Genomic DNA, 18,925 nt, shown 5'->3' with positions numbered 1-18,925 from the left:
TGTTAAAAAGGTAAAAGGAAGAGAAATGGCGGCACTTGGGTAGGGAGTTCTCTGAGTGCCATATTCTTAAACTGCAGGTTACAACTCACTCCCACACCACATAATGGAATATGTTGGTTGTAGGGGGGAAAAATCAGCAACAATAAAATTTCCTGAAAACTCAGTGATCAAAAATGAATTCAGAGTAAACAAGTTGTGGATAGAAGGTGTATCTGTGTTCCATCGCGTCACGTCACCAAAGCCTTGGGTATGAGCACCCCACGTACACACTCTGCCCTGTGCGTGCCTTCTCATTACACGGTACCAACGAATGTCGCCCAGACCACTGTGGCTCAGCTCTGAGACCATGCTGTATTATGAATTACATTGTTTTCCCCTTGCAGACAAAGCTTCCTGCTCTTATAGAAACATAACAGCTTAATTAGAGCAAGAAGAGACTTTTCTTATTTTCCAGCCATTGTTCTTCAGCATGCAAGTATCAAATTAGTATGCCTTTGGATTGTGTTGTGTTAGTTGGTATGATTTTAAATAATTGCTCTTGGAGTTGCTGTCTTGGGTCTCATAGAAAATCATTCAATGAATTCTGGGTTGGGATTAGGATAGAATTTCCAATGAATTTGGAAATTGCCCTAAACATACCTCTGCCATTTTGTATTATGAGTTTATGTGAAACAATGTTCCCCGCACTGAGAACCATGAAAGCAAAATACCAGTCAACCCTTAAAAACACAGAAGCCCCCTGGCCCACAGCACCAAATATCCTGCCAAGATTTAATTATTTTTATAAAAATAAACAAAACACATCCTCTTGTTAGCAGGCAGAATTGCTTTCATCTTTATTAAGTGCCTAAATTAAATGTTTGTCGAAGACTTGTTTGGGAAAACTCGTTCATGATTTATTATCAGTGTTTGTATGGCACTGTATATACCTGTATGTATGCTATAGTGTAAAAACGTACTTAGTAGAGTGGGGTTGAGAATGACGAGATTAAGAAACCATGCGCTAAGGATCTAAGGATCGAGGTAGCAGTTGTAAGCCCAGGGGAGAGTGGCCGAGCAACGAGTCCAGCTGGACGAGAGGTTTTGAGAAAAGAATTGCAGTAGAAACTAGAGGGACACCATGTGGGGGACCCGCAGGCCAAATCCTTCCCTTCTGGACTTGAGCCTGGGTACTACTGAGCAGCAAGCCTGTGCTGATAGCAGACACAGGGTCTTTGACATGGCTTCCTTATGGTATTTCTTCCTAAAGCTTTAGTGGCTCCCACTGGCCATACGTCCTTTCCAAGCTCCCAGCTCAGCCTAACTGTGATCAGACCATGGCCCTTGGAGGCGTGTTAGGGCAGCCCGTGTGGATGTTTGGTTCCCCTAAAAAGAGCTACAGTCCCCTCAGGGTGGTCAGAGTATTGCCCCAAGTTGATCTGGCCGTTTACCTTGTCCCTCCCAGGTGTCCTTTCCAAGTCCTCCCTGACCACAGACCTCTGCCTAGGAGTGCTCCTCTGTCACACACCCTCTCTAGGTTGATGGCAACGTTCACTTTCTTTACTGGAATACTAGGTCTGAGGACATCAGACCTGAACAAACAGCTTTTCCAAGTGCATCCTTGTTACCCATAGTTCCCCAGTCAGACCCTCCACCCATGGTGCTGATGCTCAAAAGAAATCTATCACCTATCTATCTATCTATCTATCTATCTATCTATCTATCTATCTATCTATCTATCTATCTATCATCTATCTATCCATCTGTTATCTATCTATCCTATATCGATTGATCTATTTATTTAAGTATTTATGCATTTATTTATTTATTTTTATGTGGGTGTGAGGGAAATTTTGCATGTAAATTTTTAAAAAACACGCTCCCATCTTAGCCCGGGACCTTGACCGTCTCTCCCAGCTTAGCTCCGAGATCAGCTGTCGGAGGTCCCACTCCCAACTTGTCTGTTTCTCTCAGCTTAGCTCCGCCAATGGCCATCAATGACCATGCTTCTCTCTATCTCTGCCCACCATTGGATGAAAACACTTAGACAACTTTATTATTTTAGAACTTGTCAGGTTGCACAGCTGCTGGGTGCAGCATCTCCTGCCCTAACCTTATCAACTATTGGCTAGCTGCAGCCAACCTCCTCAGCCCTATGTGCCCAAAGGCCTTACATGACTGCTGCTTTCTTCTCCTTCCAATATATGGCTACAAAAGCCCCCACTCTTCTCTGCGTTTCTCTTTCCTTCTTCTGGGACTCTGAAGTCCCACCTGACCCTTCTGTCCAACAACTGGCTCCAGGCCTTCTTTATTGACACAAGTAAGAACTGATTAGGGAATCAACACCTCCCACTACAGAGAGATACAATAGCCTCTTGTCCCCCAGGAGCCCCAAGCCTGGCTTATACTCCAGCCCCTCAGATCTTCCCCTTCCCTCTGCTATCTTCTAACTTTATTTCCATTCAAGTTAAAAAACAATGTTTCTACTGTGACATTATGGAAACAAAATAAGCCGGGAGTCAGTGGATAGGACAAATACATTCTGACACTCACATATATGTCCTTGAAAGCACCGCCACAATCAAGACAGTGAACTCATCTGTCACCCGTGGGGTGTCTCCTGTTTCTTTGTCTCCTTCCTCCCCCACCAGGTGACCCCTGCACACCTCCAATACTATGGGTTGGCCTGTTTCTCCAGAAGCTTAGTAAATGGACGGCTGTTTCAGGCTCTCAATTTGCATAATTGAATAATCATTTCAGTCCCACTGTTGGTTGACATAACCGTTCATCTCCACTGGGGTGATAGGGACCCCAACTTGGAGCCTCATGCTCACGGGGCAGACACTCTACTGAGCCATCTCCCTAGCTCTGGTTTTCTTTTTTCTCTCCTCCTCCTCCTCCTCCTCATGTTCCTCCTCTCTTTCCCTCTTTCTCTGCTCCTCCTCTTCTGTCTCTTTGAGACAAGATCTCATGTAGCCCAGCCTGTAGCCCAGCCTGGCCTTGAACTTGCTGCGTGATTAACAACGACCTGAACATCTTGGTCTCCCTACCTTGACCTCATGAACTGGGATTGTCACTGTGTGCCACACAACGCTCAGTGATGTTTGGATTTCTCCCAGTTCTGGGCTCCTCTGAAGAAAGCCACCACAAACATCTATGTAATCTGTGCACACAAGTCCTTGAGTTGGGGACATCAAGGGAACGGTCTGCAGGCTGGCAGTGAGTGGCTGGGGGAGCGGAACTCTGTGCTCTGTGCCTGGCCCCTTTATCTATTAAGCCCGCTGAGTGGTAAAAGCTGAATGGCCCCAGGTGGTGGCATAATAGCATCTTTAATTGTTCTCCGAATGAGATTAACTTCTTATCTGACAGTTTGACATCTTTACTGTTATTAATGCCCAAATAACGCATTGTTATTTTTATAAACTCCATGGTGGCAAACATATTTTCCTTCATTTGGATTAAAAATAGATATAGTTGTTACCTCTCATTACCCCAGGCTGGGTCCCTGGCTAGGGAAATGTGGACTGGGTAAAGAGAAGCCACATCCGCCAGTCACCTCCCAAGTGGCCTAAGGGGCTGGGCCCAGGAGCTAGTCACTTGGTAACTGCACAGCTGAGACCTCTGGTGAGCGGAGAGCTATGAGTTCCAGGTATCTATGCCCACCTGGGACGACATGTCACTTCCGGCTGTCCTGGATGCTCTGGCCCTGAACATTGTTCTAGAGGAATCTGGAAGCTTTGTCCTGCACAGTTTGCAGAATGATGCTTGTCTTATTTTTTTCTCTCTCTTTTTAAATTTCTTTTCTTTTTCACCTGTCCTATTGATTTTAAGTTGAATTCAGCATAGACTCTCCACAACATGAAATGGGCAGAGAAGGAAAAGAAGAACACACTGTAAGAATAGAGGTATCTTGGCTTAATCATATGCTCACTTACATGCATTCACCAATGCCCTGGGGTGTGTTAGATGCTGAGTTCTGACCCCAGATGAGCTATGCTAAAGGAGGTCCAGGGGAGAGCGGGGTGGTACTAAGGTTACAGAGCACAGGTTCACTGTTAGAATACCTGGCTCCAAACCCAGATGTTTCAGCACAAGTTACACATTTACTCTGAGTCTCAGCTTCTCTTGTCTGCGAAGTGGAGAGTAGTTATGTCTTTCCACAAGTCCATGTAAACACAGTGGCTGCTGCCTGGGGCTCAGCAGAGCCCAAACGACATTATCAGCGGTAATTATTCTAGTACCACCTGCTCAAAAACTCCGGTGGGGGTGGGGCCCTGTGGAATGACTGCTGAAGTGGGGGTTGTTGGGGGAGGTCAGGAAGCTCCAGGAGGGAGGACTACCTACCCCATGACTCTTCACCTGCTGCCAGGCCCCCTGGCACCTCCACTTACCCCAGCGTTAGCCAGGCTGTCAAGGTCAATAATGCCTCTGCCTTGGAAATCTGGCGCCGACGTCTTTATCAAAGCCAATATTAATTTTCACTAATTAGGAGCTGCCGCTAATGAGTGTCACAGCTAATTTAGCTCATCTGTAACCCAGGGACAGCACCATTCTTGGGCCAGGCTTCTGAGTCCTGGATGCTGGTGCCCACCACCTCCCTGCTTCCTGGCCACTGTGCGGGAGCCACCAGCTGCCAGGATTGCTGTTCTTTTGAGCTGCCTCGGCTGACTGGCTCTGCAGAGGGTCTGTTGGCCTGTGCTTCCAGAAAGTGTTCCTCTCACAGGGAGGGGACAGTGTATGTCTCGTCAGTCCTGAAAGCGGGTTCCGAGCTCCCTCAGAGAATTCCATCTTATTAGGACCATATGCCCGCAGAGATGCTAGCTGCATCTTGTACCTTCTCTGCTTCCGTGATGAAGCCTTCGGAGCTTTCTCCCCTCTAGAGCCTTGGGTCACTGGACACATGCTTGGGAGCCAATCAGAAACTGGTCTAAGTAAAGAATGAGACCTGGGTTCTTGCAGCTTCGAGCCATTAGGCCTGTGCCTCAGTTTCCTGGAGAAAATAGTATAATGTCTTGGGGAATCGTGATAGCAAAACAAGGTATATGCAGGCTCTCCCGCTCCCACGGTGACTCAATGGGCTTCATTGCTAGGCTTGTTCTATAGATTCCATCCCTTTGAGGGAACTGACCTGCAAATCCCCACTCTTAGTTTCCCTGTACAAGAATTTGCCTAGAGCTGACACAGAGTCAAGAACTCTGGCTGTTTCCCTGTCTGCAGACTGAGGTCTCCCCCAGTTCCTTTCTCCCAAGATTCTAGGAGACTCTGGATAAATAGTGGGTGAACAGGTGGGCCTCTGCCCTTTACAAGAAAGACAAATCTAGTGACTTGTTCTCCCCAGGCCCTTGGGGGCCATTACCTGCTCTCAGCTTGGGCTGGGATCTGGCCCTGGTCTGAACCCGGACTCGGGCCATTTTGTTGGGCCGATGTTGCTCTCTCTCTCCTTTACTTCCAGTTGACACAGAGATGCCTTGACCAGGGAAGTCAGCCCTCACACACTCCAGCCCCCTGTGGTAAACAGGGTCTCCTCTCCTCTGACCTTCTAGGCATCTGCATGCTACTGGGGAACCAAAGGAAGGCCATGTTGGGAGGGAATTCTATGCGTGGGAGGACTTCTGTCCCCTCTCTCCGTTCTTGCAGTACAGCTCAAGCCCTGGCCTCAGGGAGGGAGGGCTGGGCAGGGGAGGACGTCTTTTTTTGCACTTATCACCTCCAAAAAGCGACCTTCAGGCCGAGCCAAGTTTGGGGGAAGTGCCTTCAGGCGTGACAGATTTGACTATAAATCTTCTGCATTAATGCCCGGGTCCCAAGGTCTGTCATTCTGTATGTCACGTGACAAGTACAAACTGTGCAAGGCCCATCAGTCACCAGTGGGTCCCCACCCCCATTGGCTTTGTCTGAGGCAGTGGCAGGTTCGGGCAGGCTATGAAGGAAAAGGGTCGGGCAAACCTGCCGATGCCAGGAGAATGCCTGTCAGAAGTGCTGAGGGTGCGGGGAGAATCTCAGGTGGAGGCTGGACCACAGGCAAGGGCTGGTCACGAACAGGATGCCTTCCGAGCCTGGGTCCTGAAGGCCAGTGGGGAGGAATGTATAGCCTTCAATGGGGCCCATGGCTAGCTCCAGCATCTCCACCTTCTGCTCATCTCCAGCCTGCGTGTTTCTCAGTTGGGCTGGCTACCCTCTCGGGGGCCTCAGATTCTACAATGGAATGAGTGTTGGAGATGATATCTGAGACCACAGCTCTCTGGTTGCCCCTGGCTCCCTGTAACCTCCCAGCCACATCCCAACCCTTGGAGATTAGCCTCTCGATGGGACCACAAGCCAGGCAGGAGAGTGCAGAAGATGCATCATCTTCCCTTCACATCGGAGTACAGGATGCTGGGATTGGTGACTGTATCCTTGAGAAAGGGATGATACTCATGCAGGCACACAGCTCCACAGGGGACCTGCAGCCTTGCTCTTTGCTCCAGGCCCCAGTGATATCACGTGGGGACTCTGCTGACACGAAGCTTGTATCTAGAAGCCCTCTCTGTGTATTGACAGTGAGTTCAGTACTTAGAGACAGGAAAGATGTGACTGAGGTCACAACAGCAGGTGGCCAGGCTGGACACTGAGAGGGGGATGTGACCCCTACTCTCACTTGCTCCTTAGGTTTTCAGGCCTTTGTCTTTTGGTCCCCTGCCTATATCCTATACACCCTCATCTCTGGTCTCTTCTCTCCTCTGTCCTCACCTCAGCTGCCATATACATGAGCCAGCTTGGGAGATTGCTTTATCTTTCCCCAGAGTTCTGCACATAGATGTCACCTGTCTCCTAGGCCTTAGTGCCAGGCACCCCAAACCCAAGTTCAAACATAAATTGGTTTCCTCCCTAGCTTCTAAAATTTACTGGTTGCTAAGTCAGAACTTTGCAGGCCATTACTCATGTCCTTAAGCCTTTTTACAAAGCCATCGGATCTTCTGTGTGCTTCCAAGATGTCTCTCCTCCTTTCTTCACGTTTACCATCTCTGCTTAGCAAAGAACTGGCAAAGCCCAGCACTAAAATTAAAAAAAAAAAAAAAAAAAAAGGCCTAGTCAGATATCACTAGTCAAACATAGAGCTGCTTTTCTTCTGTGCACAGCATGCCAGGCAGCCACTACCAGTCTACCAGAGAGGGTGCGCAGGATAAAAGTGACCTTCTGCCTAGGGCCCATCTCTCGTTGTCCGGTCTCTTACACAGCAGCTGCCAGAGGAATCATTTTACAGTACAAATGAACTAGGGTTGTCCTTCCCTTTAAAATCTTTTTCTAACTCCCATGGCCAACAGAGTAAAGTTGAACTTCCCAGACTGTCGGCTTGGCTCTGTGGGTGAAGACACTTGCCACTTTCGTCTAATGACCTGAGTTTGAGTCTGGGAACCCATGTGAAGGCAGGAGAAAGCCAACTCCATTAAGTTTCTCTCTGACCTCCACATGCCACATGTGTGTCACCCCATCACGTACACACACACACATACACAGATACACACATGCACACACATACACAGATACACACATGCACACAAACACATATACATACATACATACACACACACATACACACAAACACAATACACATATATACATACACAAACATATATACATACACAAACATATATACACACATACATACATATATACACATACATACACACATACATACATACATACACATACATACAAACACATAATTCACACACATATACACATAGGCATACACATATATACACATACACGTACACATACACACATATGCATAAACACACACAAACAGTAAACTATAAAAAAAAAACCCACAAAATTTCTTAAGCCCTCATCCGGGGCTTTCCTGTCCCAGCCCTGTCCTGTCTGAGAGCCCCTCCATTCCCAGTGTGACTGCATAGCTTGCCCCTCCATTCCAGCTATTCCAGCTACTCTTGACATTTCTGAAGACTTACAGTTTTGTGGACAGGTCTCATACCTGTCTTCATAGCTCACCTCAGGGCCTTTGTGCCTGCAGCTACTGTCTGCCAGGGTGGCCTCCGCCTTCCTCTGCTTCTTGTCCTTTGATACTCTGTCTTTCTGGTCTCCTGTGAACTGTCTCTGTCCTTCATAGTGTGCTTCTCACTGTCACCCAGAGTGTCACCACACCTGTTTGCAACTTCAGCATTTCCCTAGGTGACCCTGTGTGAGCAAGCACTGTGTCTCAGAGCACCCTTCTGCAAGGAAAGATGGTCCAGTGGTTAAGAGCGCAGACTGTTTTGCAGAGGAGTTTGGTTCACAGCACCCACAGAAGGCAGCTTGCAATTATCTGTAACTCGAGCCTCAGGGGCATCTGCTGCCCTCTGCTGGAGCGTGTGGTCATGGTCCGCCCCCTCCCCATATACACATTAAAAAAAAAAAATCTTTGTACCTTTCAGCCTGTGATGGGCAGGGTTTGGTCAATTCTGAGATGCCTATTTTTCTTTCTGTCCCAGTTAAAAAATAGGTGGTTTCTTTTTAGTGGCACCAGTCTGTCTGTTTAGCAGACAAGTTTTCCTAGGCCTGAATTTTAACTTTTTTTTTTAAATTGGACAAACTACAAGTTTTTAAAGGCTTTCTGATATATGTACTAGCCATAATTATCATTATAAACTGGGCTAAAAGTGGCAAAAGAAAATAGAACAGCCCATGCTACAGTCTGCACCATGGGATGCTTTAAAATTTCCTCTGCCAAATTCATCAGTTCATCAACTTTAAATCCCACCACCCATAAAGTCTCAGGACGGAGGAAAACACAGTGCCACAATGCCCAACCTCACTGTGTGCGAGGAGGGTTCTGGGTGAACAGTGGTGAGCAGGACGCTGGGTATACAGAAGCAAGAGCATGTCCACCAGATGCCTCTCAAGGAAACTGGGGCCCAGGGTGCTGCAAAGGCCTGCTGTCGGGGACAAGGCCCAGATGAGGGGGCTTGTATCACACTTGACAGCACGACAGCTGTTGGGGTGACACAGGAGCAAGATGACATCATCAGGGATGGCTCCCAGCCTCTGGCTTTGGGATCTGGTCAGGGAACGATGTCTTCTGGGAGCCTCTGTGAACAGATGGGGGATCTGCTTTAGAGACATCTAAGTTGGCTTTCTGGAAATCCACAGGTTGGCTGCTTGGGAACTTTGGCCTGGGATTGACAGTGACAAAGAGGGATCTCACATCCCTAGGAAGCCCTACCCAAACTCTCCTTATCCAGCTGTGGTCCCAAGTCACCTCCATTTTCTCAGCTGGAAGACAGAGTTTGGCTTTTCTCCTAGATGCACTGGCCTCTCCAGAATAACCCAGACCCACCCTCAAGTCCTCTCAGAGCAGTGCTCTGGTTAACACACATGTCTCGGGAAGCACACAGTCTGCTTTGGAGACTACAGAGCACCAGTCAAAGGAGGTTAATTGGCTTCTTGGTGCAGTCATTAGCGGGCAGCCGAGCGTCCACACCGACAGCCTTCAGGGTCAGAGCTGAAGAGAAGGGGGAGGATGCTTGGGGGGCAGAGGCCACTATGATTCCAAGGAGGGAATCAAGGCTTGAGAGCACTGCATGGTGCCTCTCTTGGGGAGTTGGGTTAGATCAAACCAAGGCAACTGGGGGCCTCGTAGCCTAAGCCTGGGCTGCCATTTCTCTCTACCATGGTCCCTCAACAAGTGATCTGGTTATGACTAACCTAGACCTAAACAGAGCCAGGAGGAAGCTTTAAGGCTGGCCTGGGAGGCTTCAAGAAGCCACTGGGGAAGGAAGCTTGGGTGAGTCTCTATATTCTCATTCAGACAAGAGACTTTGAAATGGGGACCAAGACATATCCTGGCACTCCCATTGTAAAGTCCCTCCCATCTGTGGCTTTCTAAATAACAGCTCTGCTAAGCTTCCAGACACAGGACCCCCTGCCAGAGCCCTCCTCCCATCTTTTTAATCCCTTCTTCACTTCCTTCTCTCCCTCCCCTGAATCCTCTCTCTCTTTGTACATTTCTGTTTCTTCCCGTGTCAGTTCTTCATAGAATCTGTAACATAAAGGATGGACATCAACGCTAGAATCCCTTACTGCTCTACCACTCCCCAGCTGCCCAGAGAGCTATCCTAAGACAGTTTATTAATACTCTCTTGTCTAATTGTGCTGATGCTAGAAGCATTTGAGAAACCTGTGCCCTGGACCGTAGCGGCGAACCAAGGCTGATGAATGGGTTGCACAGGCTGGGAAGAGGCTTTTCTTTTCAGAGGAACACTGATCGTCCCCATGCTGGGACCACACAGAGGCAGAGTGGCTAGCAGTGGAGGAGTGAGGTGTGTTGGGCTTCTTGTTTATTTCGGATCTCTTTCCTCTGATGGGACTGAGTCCTTAGTGGGAGAAGCTCTTCATAGCTGGTGACAGGGGAAGATAAAGCACCTCATGCGTGTGGAGGAAGCAGAGGGATTAGGGAGTAGCAGGCGCCCGAGCTGAGCAGATTACAACCTTTGGGCCTTGCGTTTGGCCCCAAGTTTTCTAACAGTTAAATCCAAAGAGAGCCACACGGAAGTGTTTCCAGGCAACAGAAAGTATACCATTCTTCTCCAGAGACAGCTTCCCCCTGGGGGCATGTCTCTAGCAAGAATGGATCCCCTGGGGGCTCAGGACACAGGACTTCAAGTGGGTGGTACCTTCAACTGCACCTGATGCCTGATGCCTGTCCTGCGGTTGACCGGCTGACCAGAGTAGGGCCTGGTGTTCCAACAGGGCTTCACGGTTACCCACAGGCTGTTGAGATCTGGAGCCCTCCTTCCAGGCTAGCGCAGCTCCGTGCTCAGTGCTGCTTACGTGCTAAAGTTGCTCTTGCAGCTAGCACAGGTGACACCTTGATTCTTCTGCCCAGCGGGACCTGACCAGCTGCCACAGACCCTCTGTTCTCAGGGGAGCAGGTTGAGAACACGGAGAGGCTGTCTGTCTGGCATTAGCTCTTTCTCAACCATGTGTGGTGTTTCAATCCCTTAGCAAGCAGTGCAGCTGTCATGGAGGGTACCAGCTGGATCGCAGCTTCTCACCCAAGTTCCCTCTTGGCCAGTCTCTCTTGCTCTATTCCCAGCATCCCTTGGGCACTGTCTCCCTAGCCCTCAACCCCGCAGGGAGGTTGACCTTTGTAATGGCAGTGACCAGTGATGGAAAAGGAGAGATACCCGCCCATTCCAGAGCCTTCTCCATTCTGGCCACTTCCTGGGTTTAGCCCCATTCTGTAGATTGGTGGGTATTTATCTTCTCTAGGGTATCTCACATCCATCCTGCATGTGAGGAAGTGTGGTCAAGTTCTAGTTCTGGGATCATGGAAAGCAAAATGTGTTTGATTGGTACACACATACACGTTGCTTGTGTTTGTGTTCTCCCACTAGTAACACCTATGGGAGCATCTCTCCCTCCTTCTTATGCCCTTGTGGATGTATTCTCCTTCCTGTTGTCTTAGCTTCCAGAAGAAGGTGCTGACCCTTGTTCTTCAGCCATAGTGTTCCTATAAAATCCAGTTTGGGGATCTTCCCCTTGTCCCCACACCTGTGGCTACAGAGTCCCAAAGAATGTTCCTAGGGAAGGGGGCAAGGACCGGAGGTTTCATGGCTCCGTTACTCACAGGTGGGAGGGCGCAGGAACAGTTGGGTCGTTCTTAAACGTCTCTCCACGTCGTCCTCATTAATAACTGTAATGCCGGCATCACTCGCTCTTAAATAGCCTCATTTATCAACAAGCAATTTGCCGTGGCGAGGTGGCAGGGACACAGATAAGCAGACGGGGCCGGGGTGCTTGCAAGACACCTGCCAAGTATCTTCCTCTCTGCTCTTCCATCTCTCAGGGGAGTGGGAGGAAGGGGTACCAGCAGGAGGTTGGGGAGAGGTGATATTACAGGCTCGTGGAATCAGGTCCTCTGGGTACCGAGGACCTGGCCAGGGTACCGACAAGGCAGTGGGGATGTTGGCCAGACGCTGGCCCTCTGAGGAACTCAGGCAGTCACAGTAGGTCCTCTGTCTGCACTCCTTCTGGAGAGCAGTCAGCCAGGTACCTACATGGGGAAGTACGCTCAAGTTCTGATTATAGGATCACATAGGCCAAAATTGCTTGGGGCTTGGGTATTGGAAAATACACACACATAGCCCTCGGCTGCTTCCTGTGGATGCCCTTGGGGACACCTTGTGACCGCTCCTTGTATCACCTGGAAACATGAGCTGTGCTGGCAGTCTTGTCTTGATTTGGATTTTTCGAGTTCCCTGTCTGAGTTTTTTTTTTCCCATGAGCCTTCACCACAGTATCTAACTGCTCTATCCTGTTCAGGATCGTCACTTCTGATCCCAGATGCTTTATCAAGAATAAGAGTTGACTTCGTGTGCACAGGCAGACTCCCCACCTGTAAAATGAGAGCCTCACACAACCAAGTCCTTGCACATCCCCAAGAGCTCAGTCAGAAGTGTACTGCGTGCAAATCAGGATTTTTGTTTTGTTTTGTTTTGTTTTCACTGTGGGTTGGCAACTGCTGGAATTGATTGGTTCTCTGGATAAGTGACTGTGCTGGCTCATTTTAAGTCAACTGGACACCAGCTAGAGTCATTTGGAACCTCCGATGAGAAAATGCCTACACCTGATTGGCCCAGTGATAGATATGGGAAGGCCCAGCCCACTGTGGGCGGTGTCACTCCTCTGAAGCAGGTCCTGAGTTTATAGGAAGGAAGGTTTAGCAAGCCATGGGGAGCAAGCCAATAACCAGTGTTTTTTTTTTTTTTTTCTGGCTTCTGCTTTAGTTCCTGCCGTCCAGTTCTTGCCCTAGAATCTCTGGATGATAGACCACAAGCTTTAAGCTAAAATGAGCCCTTTCCTCCCCCAAGTTGCTTTTGCTTATGGTGTTTTATCATAGCTATAGAAACCCTAACTAAAAGACAGTGACTGACAGGGACCTGGGCTTGGTCTTTCTTTGCCTCCCCAAGTCCTTCCTGTGTCAACTTTTTGACATTCTTACCTCAGCTCTTGACATCTGAGGCAGCTGTTATGATATTCCAACCAGGTTTTGGGGGCCGGGTGGGGGGGGAGGAAAGGAAGGGTAGAACCCTTCATCCAAATAAACTTTGCCTCCTGCCCCCAGTGGCCTCTCCTGCTACCTCATTGGCTGTGTATGCTAGAAGGCTGGCCCATAGCCCCATCTGTCTCCTGAGGCTGAGGGGATTAGTCCTTCCCTGCGTAAGGTTCCTCCACTGTCTGATCTGTGCAGAGTATCAGAGGGGGTGTGGCTGCTGGGCAGGGCCCGGCCTGGGACTCCATTGATCACAGCTGTTCTCCTGTTCTTGAGATGTCCTGACTCCATGGTAGAGACATGTTTACCAGGAGGTGCCATTTGGGTGTCTTTGGGTGGGGCAGGCTACTCAAGTCAGGCTGTTCCTCTCCACCCTCCAGTCATCTCCAGATTCCCCTCTCTTCAGAATGCTCAAGCTGTTCCATTTCGCTTGTCTCTCCTATCTCTCCACCACAGACTTGTTCATCTTAGTGGTTCCCTCTGTGGGTAGGCCACATGGCTGCTGGGCCTCTGAGTGTCTCCTACCATGCCATGAGTACCCACCCATGCCACAAGGGGTCTGCTTTGGGGTCTGCTTCTTTGGGCCTTTGTCAACACGTCCCCTCCACAAGGGCTGTTTGGTCAGAAATCACTAGATTAGCAGATTGTATGGTGGTGACCCGTGCTTCTGAGAGTCCTGAGAGAGGGAAATGGAGGAGGCTGTTATTAGCAGGGAGGGCTTCCTGGCAGAGGGACCTGGAGTTCAGAGAGACAGGATGGGCAGAGGGGTGAGTGTCGTGGTTTCACGGCAGCAGCAGCAGGGGAGCCCCACGCTTGAGTATGTGTGGAGCTGAGGACAGAGGCTCGGTGCAGGCGATGAGCTTTACAGTGGTCTCCTGATGCTAAAGGTTTCCTCAGGCATGCCAGCCTTCAGCAGAACAGGGCATGTGCCACAGTCTTCATTGTGTGCCTGGAAACACGCTCGGGACACAGTGTCCACCCCACAGTCATCAGGGATGCAGGCAAACAGTAACCCGTGCTGTCCACACCAGCTGTGGTCTGTGGACCACATCTTAGACCAGACTCTTTAGGAAGATGCTCTGAGATGAGAATCAAGAAGTTTAGGGGTGCGGGGTACCAGAGCAAGGAGACAGGCTGAGCAGAGGTAGGAGAGGAGCCACAAGGTTCCTGCAACAAAGGTGTCAGCTGATCCTCTGGGGTGGGGCAGGTCTTCTGCCCTTCCAACCACTCACTGGGTGCAGACTGTCCCTGATGAGGAGGCATGGACTTGAGTGAGAACTGTGATGTGTGCCCTCCCTGATGTAGCCCTCTGGACCTAGGACATCTGTCCTCCCTACCTGGGGTGGTCCTCACTCTTTAATTACAGCAGCTTTTCCTGGCCCAAGTTCATACATCATAGCTTATATCTCTAAAGTCTGCTGCAAGAGCTAGAGCCAAGAAAAGGCCGGTAGACCACCATGCCACTCACAGGAGCACAGTGCATGTAAATATGTACACGGTTGCATGTATGCAGACACACGTACACATACCTTCATGTTTTCTTACCTATGCATAATATAAACATGTCTCCAGAAAGATATGCATGGAAACCACACGTAGTGGTTCCTAGGAAATAAGACCTAAGGAATCATTGAGCTAGAGACCAATGACCAACCAAGGAAGCAATGCTGCCCAGGCCTTGCTTGGTGAACGAGGGCATTTCCTGTGGTTATTTATAGAAATGTGGGTACGGCACCAGTTTACTGAGCATGAGGAAGCTTACTGCTGGCTACTCCAGTGAAGAAGAGCCCTCACCTCACCCCCAAATAATTTTTAATCACTTGTACATCCTTGGGGAGGAGAGGGGCCTCTTGCACACTTGCCTTGAGGATGTTAGTGAGCCTGGTCTTCTGAGGATCTCTTGCAGGTAACTGTGGCTGTGCCCATTCCAAAATGGCGACAGCCATATAGAGACCTGGAAGACCACATGGTTCCACGGTAACGTGGTGTTTCCATTAGTCACTGGTGTGATCATTCTGTCTCCACTGATAGATGGCAAGAATGTTGAAGGTGGGCTCTGGCTAGCACAGGTAAGATAGATAGATAGATAGATAGATAGATAGATAGATAGATAGATAGATAGATAGATATCAGCCTCGGCTTAGCTATCCAGCCTCTTTCCCCTCTCTTTCCTCCTTCTTTGCTTCTAAACGCACATATGCACCACCCAAGAGACCTTGTACAATACAGCCTTCCAGGCTGGTTGGCTCAGTAAATGCTCTGTCTTCTCTAGGTGTCTCCTTGTCTCGTAGTATTTGGCCTGGACATTTATTATGGTTTACTTGTGAAAAATGTCCTGTGTGGTGCATATGTGTGATCTCTTAGCCCGCCCCGCCAGCTGGTGGTGCTGTTTTGGAAACTTTTAGGAGCCAGACCCTGGCTGGAGAAACTAGTCTCTAGGAACAGGCCTGGAAGCTCGGTAGCCTGACTCTACTTTCTGTTCACGCTGTTTCCTGACTTCGAATTCGGCCCCCATGCCTTCTCCCTGTGATGGATAATGTCCCTTCTTAAACAGCTCCTCCCTTAGGTAGGTTTGCATCAGGTACTGGGTAGCAGGACAAGGCACATACCTAATACAACCTTCCTCATTCTTCTTATCACTACATTGCTCTCTATGAAATATTTACTTGGTTGTTTTGAGCTTTTGGGTTGATTCAGGTGCCTCCATGTGGTACCAGAATCAAAACTGAAGACCATTTAAATGGCAGCCCATTTGAGAGCAAGGAATCCCGCCACTTCATTCAGGACTTCAAAAGAGAGCTTTCCCTACATGTATGCCTGTATACCATGTACCTGCAGTGCCTCAGGAGTCCAGAAGGGGGCGCTGGGCCCCCGGAACTGGAGTTACTATGAGCGGGCTGGAAACTGAACCAGGGTCTTCTGCAAGAGCAGCAAGTACTCTTTTAACCGCAGAGGCATCTCTCCAGCCTCTCCTGTTCAGTCCTTTGGTTTCCTCTCTCCATCTGCTTTTTCTGTCCGACACACACAAACTGAAGCCACACACCAGATGCTTCATTCATGTTAATTGAGGAATGAATGACCAAGCAGGGAGAGAATGACGGGTGGATGAACTGGTAAGTGGAAGTTCATCATATCACAGGCCCAGAGAGGCCGAGTGACTTCCAACGCTGTCTGATCTACTGCTCGGGGAGCCAAGGTTACATGATAAAGGCTCATTAGGGACAGCCCATATTTGGCAAAGCAGCTGTGAAGTCTTTATGCTTTACTTTGAGAATGATATTGATAGTCAACATTTGTTGAACGCAGGCTCGAGTGCTAGATGTCCTTCAGTGTTTTATGCACAATCTTCACTCCAGCTTGTCCATCACCTTTGCAGACAAGGAAAATGAAGGGCAAAGAAGCAAGGTGACTGGCTCAAGGTTACCCCTCCCCCATCTCAGTCTGGTTTGTGTTGCTACAATAGAATGCCCGAGACTGGGTCATTTATAAAGCACAGGAGTTTATTCCCAGAGTTTAAGGAGGATGGGGAGTTCAAGATGGAGAAGCATCGACCTCTAGCAGGGTCCTTTCCTTGCATCATAATATGGAAGAGGATTTCATGTCAGGACCAGTGTCCACAAGTGCCACATGGAATCAGTGTTCAAGGCTATCACATGGCAGGAGCATGTCCAAGTAGCAAATACTTCCTGTGCACACTAAACAGACAGAGGAAGATTAGTTTCCCAAGAACCTACTCTTGTGGGGGTGGGAGATGTCACTGAAGACGCTCACTGCCCTACACTGCCTGAAGTAAAGGACAGAGAGCTTCAAGACAGCCTCTTGAGGCAGCCACAGGCTTCAGGAGATGAATGAAGAAGGAAGACACTCTGAGAATGGGAATAGATCCAGCCCAGGGCCCCAGGGTTAGAACGAACCCTCATGTGGAGCTACTGTTTCAGAGCGAAGAGTACAAGGGTAAGAACGTGAGGGCACCGAACCCCATAGGGATGCATGTGGGTGCCAAGCCAAAGGCCACCTATTGTCCTGTGTTCAGTGGCAAAAAGATCTCAGCTGCCCACATCACTGCCTCAGTCTCCGGCACACCCATCCCTACAGTTGCCATGGTGTGGGCCTTGGAAGCTCTGCATGGCATTGGAAGGACAGAGCTGAACTCCAGTTTTGGAAGGGGTCTGAAAATTGTCCACAGCCTAAAGGACACAGGTTTTTTGTTTGTTTGTTTTTTGTTGATTTTGGGGGGGGTTTGTTGGTTTGTCTGTTTTTGTTTTTGGTTTGTTTGCTTTTTGAGACAGAGTTTCTCTGTGTAGCCCTGGCTGTCCTAGATCTCACTTTGTAGACCAGTGTAGACTTTGTTTGGCCTTGAACTCACAGAGATCCACCTGCCTAAGCCTCCTAAGTGCTGGAATTAAAGGTATGCATGCCCCATCATGCCTGGCTGTGTCCGTGACTTAAAAATGAAGTATGTATCAATCAAGAATGGCCAGTCAGCCAGACACCAGCCATATGAGGTACTAGAAAGGCTGGTTCCTGCTATACCCTCTCAGCCTTCTCAGTACACCATGTGGCTACTCCTTAGGATGTGTCCAGGGCGTGGGAGCAGGGCTAGAGAGAGGTGGAGGTCTGGTGTGGCTTTTAGAATTACAGAACTACAGTCCTGTGGTCCTCTCATCTTGTGATTGTTTGACAATCCATCATTTCATTCATGTATTTGTTCATTCTTTGCTGGGTCAAGGGATTGGTGGGGTACTGACCCATGGCTGGTCTGTGCTAAGCATTGCTCAAATCTCTGGGAATGTAGCAGAGAACATGGGTCACCATGCCTGCCCTTGGGGTACTGGAGGGAGACCCAGGCTGAGAACTTTCCTGTAGAAGGGTCCTCACAGCCTGTCGTGGTGACCAAGATGTCTCTTTGGGGTAAAATCCTTGCTATACAAGCATGAAGACCTAAATTTGAATTCCTGACCCCCACACTGGGCATGGTAATATGCGTCTGTAAACCCCACAATGGGAAGCAGAGACAGGAAGATACTGTTTTCTAGCACGACAGTCTAGCTGCAATGACAAGCTTTGGACTCAGTGACTTTGTCTCAAAAACAGAGAGAAGTGATGGAGACAACATCCTGGAGTCAACTTCTGACCTCTATGTGTGCCTGCCCGGGCAAGCACTCCCTTCATACATGCATACATGGATTCAGCCAAACACACACATCAGACAGCCCCTCTGAGGTGTTGAAGCAGTGTGTCTGTTACTCTGGCATTTTCTGTTGTAGCTTCTGAGGCAGGAACAAGGCTGGTGACGTGGTACACCTTGTGCGGGCTGCACATTCAGGCCAGGGGTGGAATCTGGCCCAAGCGTGCTCTCTTCCTCTGTTGGGATAGCATGGCTGTTAGAATGCTTGGCATGGGGGTCTGGAGGCTGGAGGAGACCTGGACTTGGCTAGGAATGTAATTTCTAGGTCTTGGGCTTCAAGCACAGACGTAGAGTGAGTATGATTCTGGTCCTAGATACTCGGGATATGGCTTGAATACAACAGCAGCTCCAACCTGTCCCCTCTGCCACCTAGTCAGTGGGCCCAGGGTCTCAAGTCATGAAACAGGGAGAGGTGACTTGGCAGGGACACCTTGAGAAGGGTCACTCACTCACTGTCCCTCCATGGCAGAGGTTCTGAGGTATTCCTATGATAATAAGGGAGCCATATTTTTTCCTTTACTCATCTGTTGACCTCCTTATCAACCCACCTACCCACGTGTTTATCTACCCATTTACCTACCCATCCATCATCTACCCATTTACCTACCCATCCACCCGTGTACCCATTCACCTACCCATCCATCCATCTACCCATTCACCTACCCATCCATCATCTACCCATTCAACTACCCATCCATCCATCTACCCATTCACCTACCCATCCA

General features: G+C 49.1%; 1 protein-coding gene across 1 annotated transcript in view; it reads left to right on the top strand.

The window, feature by feature from the left end:
• Cdh23 (cadherin related 23) overlaps positions 1–18,925 on the top strand; it is a 349,164-nt gene that overhangs the window by 29,288 nt on the left and 300,951 nt on the right.

The sequence above is a fragment of the Grammomys surdaster genome, unplaced genomic scaffold (assembly GCF_004785775.1).
Source record: "Grammomys surdaster isolate TR1022 unplaced genomic scaffold, NIH_TR_1.0 273, whole genome shotgun sequence".
NCBI lineage: Eukaryota > Metazoa > Chordata > Mammalia > Rodentia > Muridae > Grammomys > Grammomys surdaster.
The sequence above is the reverse complement of the archived record's forward strand: the minus strand, read 5'-3'. Positions and strand labels throughout refer to the sequence as shown.